Here is an 8,394-nt window from a genome sequence, read left to right on the forward strand (position 1 = left end):
ACTCACTTTTATTGCTGATATTCTGTTCCATTGTTTGGGGGTGCAACATTTTATTTGCCCATCATTAGTTGGTGGGCATTTGTATTGTTTCCAGTTCTGGGTTATTACAACTGGTGCTCCTGTGAACATTCGCATACACGGCTTTCTAGGCACGTGAGATTCTAGCTGTTCCTATTACTCTGTCATTTAGTACCACCATAGTTTGCTGCAGATAATAGAACTAAAGCTCAAAAAAAATCGTGGAACTTTCTCAAGGTGATAAATGTAAGTGAGTAAATATTTTGAGGAACATAAAATGCCACTTTTCCTGGGCTTCTGAATACTTCACTGCCTCCGCAGACCAAGCCTGTGTCATTCATCTCTCCAGGAGGGAGGTGGGGTAGAAGAGCTTTCTAACAGAAATCAGAGATAAAGTGGAACATGTTAATCAGCTCAGACAGTCAGAATATACTTGGGGATAAGACAGTAAGACGAAAACCAGGCTCTAGAAGGAAGGGTGTAGGGAAGAAGGCAGGATGATGGGAAGTATATTTCTTTTATTGTTGTTAGTATACCTAGAAGAAACGCCAGAAGAATTGGGTCATGGTGTCTTCCTTGAGTAGAGAAGACATCTATCCTTCTGGGAGAGAAGAGGCTAGAGAGACCAAGATCGGGGCAGGTTATGGGCTGCAGCTGGTGAGGGAGTGACAGTGTCAGGCAGCTTAGGACCCTGGGTCCTCCAGGTGGGGCTGTCTCCAGCTGCCCCACGTCATGTGGGAGAAGAGCTCCGCCCAGGGAAACTTGGCCGCTCAGCACCATCAGGCAGAGAAGCAGCTGCTGTTTATCTCTTCCAAGTTGCCGGTGGTGCCCTTGTGGCGTGGAGGGAACCTAGGAGTCCCGCGTGCTCCAGAGCATGGGTCCTTGGTGCGAAGGAGCCAGTCCGGCCTTGTGGGGCCTGAGCCTGGTGCTGGGCTCAACAGAGAGAAGGCCGAGCCTCCGCAGCTGGAGCAGGAGCCGGGTGGCCCCATGCCCATTTTCTCCATAAGAACAAAGAGCCATGTCAGGCCACGCCCATGTCCTTGCAGGTAGCTGGTGGAAATCTGTGATCAGCACTGCTGTTTAAAGTGCACGACCTGTAAAAGGCTCAAGTCAACAACTTCTGACACTGCCAGTCCTATGGAAAACCCACTACTATTATGGGCTACTGGACTATATTGAACTATTTTGCTAAATTCACGCACCTATAATATTTAAGTGACATTGGAATACTCTCCTCTGACAAAACTAAACAAAAATAGGGGATACAAATGAATGACCATTTTGTATCTGTATATTTAAAATATGATAGATATACAGCTACTTTCTCTTAATTCAATGAATAGAAAGATTTATTCTAATAGTATTTGTGGACAGGATATCATGTCTGCATCGTGTACAATGAATAACCACTAAGACAACAATATGCAATGTATTAAATATTGAAACTGTCCTACCTATCGGTTTCATTGCTATTTGTTTCTCAATAAAATTATTAAAAAAAAAAAAGTGCGTGAGACTTACCTAAAGACTTGCAGATGCTAGCATCACTCTTGGTTTGCCGGAGTTGACTCCATCAGGGTTGTTCTGTGCTTTTGCTCCTTTTGAAGGGTCAAGTGCTTATGGCAAGGAATAGGTTTGCTAGGAGAATAAAGGAAGAAGCATCATTTCTTTGGCACACAGGAGAGTGAAGTGAATGGATTCAACCCAAGTTGAGGGTGGGATTTGCAATCCAGTCTTAATGACTCCTCCAAAGGCCTTCTTTTAAGCACTGCCACTTGAGGATGATATCAGTAAGGATCATAGCTAACCTGTTCTGAGAGTTAGTTGTGTGCCAGGAACTGTTGGGGGTGTTTTACGTGCATTAGCCCATTGAGCCTCCTCAGTGCCCTTGGGTAGGGACAGAGAAAGGAACTGAGGCACAGAGAGGCCCAGTAGCCTCACCAAGGTCACACAGCATGGAGACGGTGCTGATAGAGACACTGGGTACAGAGCGTGCTCTGGGACACTCTTCTGCAGGCAGGCAGCTGACTTCTGAGATCCCGTCTTCGGTATAGCTAGCACTTTCCTCTCTCCAAGACCTTTCACAATACGGTCTATGCTTCCTCTGTGATAGGGGCAGTGGTCAAATGGGGAGGCAGTGACGTTGCCAGCATACATTTGATGCCAACAGCAGATGAGGAGCATCATGCAGGGGGAGCTGGGAGAGGGGAGGACCCCAAATGTCCTGGCCTGGAGCCTGGCCAGGGGCGTGTTAGTGTTAGGGCAGCCAGTGCAGAGCAGCGGGAAGCGATCCATGAGCAAGGTGAACTGGAGACTGGCACTCTCGGAAGGTGCCCCTTCCTCCCAGAGCAGCCAACGGAGAGAGTTTTCCGGAAATACAGCCTGGCAGGTGGTAGTGGATGCTAGCCATAGTGAATGGTTTTATAGCGTGCATATATATATATATATGTGTGTGTGTGTGTGTGTGTGTGTGTGTGTGATATATATAAATATATATATATTTGTTATTGAGAAATATTGGAAATTTTTGTTTTTTTATTTTGCTATTTATGGGAATTGTACATGGAAGTTTACAACTCAAATTGAGTTTTTGGGAGGCCTCATAGTGAGCTATACCTTTAACCTTTGTTAGTTTTTATTTGGAGACCAGATTTTGCTAGATCTCTGAAGCTGTCCAGGCTGGGCTTGAACTTGTTATCCTTTAGCCTGAGCCTCCCAGAGTTCTGGGATTACAGGTGTGTACCACCAGGCCCAGCTTCAAGCCGTAGTAAAGCAAATAGGAATGGCGTGGTGGTATGGAACTATGGGAAACATTGCAGAGATAGCATGCGGACATTAGCTTGAGGGCTGCTACATTAATGACCAAAGACCCATCAGGTATATCATAACTTAAAAGTGAAGTGAACAGGGATTTCCTGCCTTTCTTGCCTCACTCCCAATTTCTACCCATGGCTTGCACATTGCACGCTCAGCCCCTGTGCCATTGTACACTCGGCCTGTATGCCATTGCACACTCAGCCCATATGCCATTGCACACTCAGCCTGTATGCCATTGCTGACTCAGTCTGGATACCACATGACGTGCTGCACTTCTGCTTGTATCTGCTCATTTTATTTTTAACAGTTGCCAGTTGTTGCTTGAGCGTCACTACGTCCTTCTAATGTGCAGAACAATGATGTTCACTAGGGTAGCATGATTTGCAATTTTTTTTTTATTTTTTAAAGAGAAAAAATAATAAAAATTACTAGAAACAGTGAAGAATTTTGCTAAACAAAACAATAGGAGTTCAACCATGGTTATTGTATTGCGTAGTGTTGGCTTCAAATTAGTTGTTTAGATTACCATATATAAGCATGTAAAATTGGTTTAAAAAAAGTATAAGAAATTAAAAAGAAGAAGAAAAAAGAAAAGGTTAAGCATTAACCGCTCCTTTTCATGGCCGGCAGAAGTGAGCAGTCCGATTATCCAAGCTGCCCTGTGTATGTTTGCAAACATGCCCTTTTCCCGTTCTTCTGTCTCTTGCCCTTCTCCTCATCCCAGGTATTCCTTCCCGTGAGCAGCTTCTTTCCCTTTCCTAGCGTCTGTTGTATCTTTCAGGCTTTGTTTTCTCCTTCAGGCTCTTACACTAGGTGGCTGCACGTTAAAGGACTAGCCTACCCGTGTGGTTCTGTCAGCCCTGCCAGTGACTCCCCTGCGAGGAACTGGCTGTGAGGCAGGTGTGCTCCGTGGGACTTCGCAGGCTGGCTGCGCACCTGCTGCTAACTCGTTTGGGAGAAGCACCCACATTTCCCCCCTTTCCTCTTTTCTGCTGCCTGGAATACCTTTGTAATGGCTGGAATTCTGGTAGCTGTCTTGCAGTGTGAGGCAATGCTGATGACAGAAGTCCAATGCTGGAATGGTGGAGCAAAACGAGAAAAAGAGCACGAGGCCCCGATAACCATGGCACTGTGCGTTCCTTGGATGTCTGCCTTGGAGCTCTTTTACTTGTAACAGAAATAATTTATTTTCCTTAAACTTCTAATTATTTGACTTTTTTTTTTATTAAAATGGCCATCCTCAACTAACTGGTAGGAGAAAGAACATCATTTTGGAAAACTTGAATGTAGGTAACAGTAAACGAAGCATATGAAAGCTTAAACATAGGGGTTTAATTTTTCACTTAAAAATGGAGAAGGATTGGGGAATAGTGGTACATGTCTGTAATCTCAGGTGGGACAGGAGGACTGCAAGTTCAAGCTCAGCCTGGACAGCTTAGCATCTTAGTGAAACCTTGTTTCAAAACAGCAACAACAATAACAACAAAGAAAGCGTTGAGGATGTAGTTTGTGTGAATGTCAGGGGTTCGACTCCCAGTACTGAAATTAAAAAAGCAGAAGAATGTGGCTACTAAACAACGTCATCCAGAGCCCAGGCTCTCTGCAGCCTTATTTTCTACCCTTAGCCCCTAGTGGATCGGCTTTTATCCTCAGGGCTGCAAGAAGGCTGCTGGAGCAGTCTACACAGGAAGCAGGAAAGAGAGAAGTGCAGAAGTTCTTTTTACCTGGAGGAGGACTTGCCTCCCCCCATGTTGCCCTGGCATCTCACCCTCCATGACCCCACTTTCTACATCTGTGGTGAGGCCCATTCTCTTGAAATCAAGGGAGCTCTGCTACCTGCTGAATTCAAGGACTTTGTTCCAGGGAAGAAGGAACTGAGGCAGCATGGGTGCTATGGAAGCTGAGGCTTAGTGGCAAGGTGGGCTCCAATACCACGAGGCTTGCTGGTGGAAGAGACAGGCTTTGAACGAAGGGCCGACTCCTGGCCAGGCTCTCCTGTGCTGAGCTGCCCACATGGAGAGCTCATGCCTTAGCTTTCCTGTCCTATGATTTTGTCCCACACTGTCAGGGATTTTATACAGCAAGACCTCGATTTCATAGCTCATGGGACCAGAGGGTCCTGAAATACCTCCCGCTGGCTGTCCACTTAGTCTCCCAGAGCTGCTCTGGGACAGCGATGTTGGGATGACAGAATTATTCTGTGCCATCTAATGTAGCAGATGTGTGGGACTGTTCAGCACCCTACAAAGGGCCCCTGTGGCTGAGGGCCTGGACTTTCCATGGGATTTAACGTAATTTTGCATGCATAGCCAGTGGCTGCGTGTTGGACCTCAGCATAATTCCTCAGCATCAGAATGTCCTTCCCACAGTACTCCTGAGTGCTGAGAGTTAGTCAAATTCTCAGGAGACATTTTTGGGGTATACTGTATCACCCCATTCTAGGAGCTCTAAGAGCCATGAAATTTGCTTCCAGATCCCCTCCCCTCCCCTCCCTTCCCCTCTCTTGCCTGCACCCATCTTGCCTTCTTATAAGAAAACACAGAATAAATACTTTGCCTTAATACTGTATCTAAAAAGGTGAGATTTTTTTAGCACATGTTCATCTCACAGCAACTGGAAGAGACCTGTACCTCTGAAATGCAGGCAGATTTGTCTTTTTTTTTTTAATTTAAACTTTCTGCAAAGCTTTATTCCGGAGGGGCTCAGTCCTTCTTGGCAGCTGCCTTCCTCATGGCGGCCAGCACGTTGCTCAGCTCCTCACGCTTCCTCTTGGTGTGGATGTGCGTCCCCGCCCTTTTCTTGATGAACTTGAGGGTGCACTTGTCCTTGGAGACGCTGAGCAGCTACATGGCACAGAGCTTGTGGGGGGCAAAGCCGCATACCTCCTGCATCATGTCCCGCATGAACTTGGTGTGTTTAGTGAGGAGTCCAAGACGGCGGCTGTGCCTCGGTTTGCTCACATTCTTAGTCACTTTATGGCCCTTGTTGAGGCCCACGGCTGTGGGATAGCAGAGGGCCAAGCCTGCTGTTCTTTGATGGTTGCTGTGGCAGAAGGACCCCAGATTTGTCTTTCGTACTTGTTACTTTGGTTTAAAAGAGAAATATCTTGTTGAGGTGATTTCATTTCTTAATGTTATTACAGATTTTTGGATCTTCATCAGAAACATAAAACCATTCTAGCTTACTAGTGTTGCCCATGTTGTTCCCTTGCAGGGGCGACCCTGAAAAAAATCACTACCAGGAGAGTGTGTTGGGCTCTCAGGACTGTCTTGCCTTCTCTGCTGGGGAGAAGAGAAGCCCAGGGACCTGTTTTGGCATCTGTCCTAGCTTCTGGTCTTCGCAGACTCATTTGTAGCTGGATTCCTAAAATTGGCATTTGGGAAATCAAAATAGCATCTAAGTACCTCGATCCTATTCTTTAGAGTTTCAAATGAGGCTCCCTGCAGTTTGTGGCATGCGTGACTCACAATGTTTTTGTTTGTTCTGTTTTGCTCTGCCAGGCTTTTCACCACAGGAGAAGTAAAGGGCATGATTGGCTAAGGAGCTCAGAGCTTCCTGGTAGGACTTGACATGTTGGCAGAAGAGATCAGGACTGGGACCACCTGCAAGCTTAGGCTTTTCTTGTCCTTCGTGTCAGGTTGGTTCTGCTTTTTCTGGCCCAGTAACATCTCCCATCATGCTTTTTGGTGATACTTTAGCATTCACCCTCACCACAAGTCTTGCATCCTTCCACCTATATTCCTTCCACTGCAGAAGGCTCCAGGCCTCATCTCCATGGCTGTGTGGCCACTTTTTCAGTGGCCATGTGGGAAGGTCTAAGGGTCTATCTTTCTGCAGAGTTTGGAAAAGATGCTTGGGGTCAAGGCTGCTACAGTTTGCCTCTGGTGTGTTTCCCAAAGCCTTCTATGCATCAAGGGTGGTTAGATCATGGGCTTGCTATGCTCTTGCACTGAATTAGCCCATGGATGAGCTGACAGCTCGTGTGCTGTGAGGAATGAGAGCCTGAAGAGAGAGGAGTGAGAGCCTGGGGAGAGGCAGGTCTGAGCACCCCCTAGACCTTCGCTTCTCCTCTGCTTCCTGACCACCATGACACCTGTGCCCGTCTGCTGTGCCAACCAGGGACTGAACCTCCTGATACTGTGAGCCTGAATGAACCTCTTCTCCTTTCAGGTGTGTGTGCTGGGTGTTTCGTCAGTAATGAAATGGAGACACCAAGACAAAGGCTTAGTATAATGATTCCCAAGGACTCACAAGGTGCACATCTTTTTGGTGCCAGGGCCTAACTTCCTATTATTAATTTCTACAGTCTGATCTGGAAGCCTCAGGAAGAAGACAGTAAATCCCTTTAGCTTTAGTCTTCTGTTATTCCAGAAACAGCACCATTTTTGTGCGTCTGTATCACTCAGAGCCAAAAAAGAATCCAGGAAGGAAAACTGAGCTCTTCACAGGAATGGGTGTTTGGTTGCTCATTTGCAAACATAGCCACCTTTGCTAATGGGCTATGGAGATGTTGACACCTAGGATTACCATTTTATTTCTATTTATTCATTTATTTTTTAGAATTATCATTTTAGCACAAACCCTCATACAATATGCATAGGCCTTAGACACACACAATGCTGTGCAGCAGTTGTTAATGATATCTATGCTTGAAAATAATAATGGCTATTGAATTAATCCATAAAACTAAAGTCAGAAAACTTTCTTTACCTTCTACTTTAAAATTAAGAAACAGATGGCCGTCTGGAGCCATATATTTCTTGTTGTTGTAAGTAAATGCATCCACAGGAGCTTATTTTATGCTAAGAGCCTCCATCTGCTAGATGCAATCTTTTTGTACCTGTAGAAAAATGAATAAAATAAGGACCTGCTCACTTCTGACCTTGATTCTCAGAGAGATCATGCACTCACGCTAGCTAGCTTTTTTCCCAGACAGATGTTAATCTTAAAATGATAGCACTGTCCTCTTGTGACGGTTTTATCCTGTTACCCAAATGGGGGTGAACTGGGCTTCATGATATTTCTGGTTGGCATATGTTTGGTTGCTATTCAGGGAGCGAATTTCCTTTTAATGAGCAGCGCACTGTGGTCCTTCCCAGCATCTTTTCTTGTTGTACAAATACTTTAGCATCCTTTGACTCCTTGGTCTTTTCACCAAACATGAAGAAAAAGTCATTAGAAATGCAAATGGCCTTAAAAAAATTCTCCTTGGGTCACAAATCTATTCATCAGGGGGAGGGGAAGTAAGGGAAACAGAATGAGTCACTGCTATTTGCCCTTATCTTTTTGTACCCAGCCCCAGTGGCTCCGTGTTCTTCTTCCTGCCTTCTGTTCACCACCATCAGCGCCACATTGTTCAATACTCCGTCATTCTCCTGGGACTGCGTTTCCTTCCCAGCGGCTCTCTGTAATAAGAGTGTCATTTCCACAGTGTTCATTGTCATTCAGGTCTCCTTTGGTCCAGACATGTTGCTTCTGCCTTTGCTCTGCTCTGCATCAAGTCGGAGCTCAAAGAAGCCCCTTCGAGGCCACTCTTACTTTACAAGTCAAAAAACCTGA

The sequence above is a fragment of the Octodon degus genome, unplaced genomic scaffold, assembly GCF_000260255.1.
Source record: "Octodon degus isolate 3935 unplaced genomic scaffold, OctDeg1.0 scaffold00029, whole genome shotgun sequence".
In the NCBI taxonomy this organism is placed as follows: Eukaryota; Metazoa; Chordata; class Mammalia; order Rodentia; family Octodontidae; genus Octodon; species Octodon degus.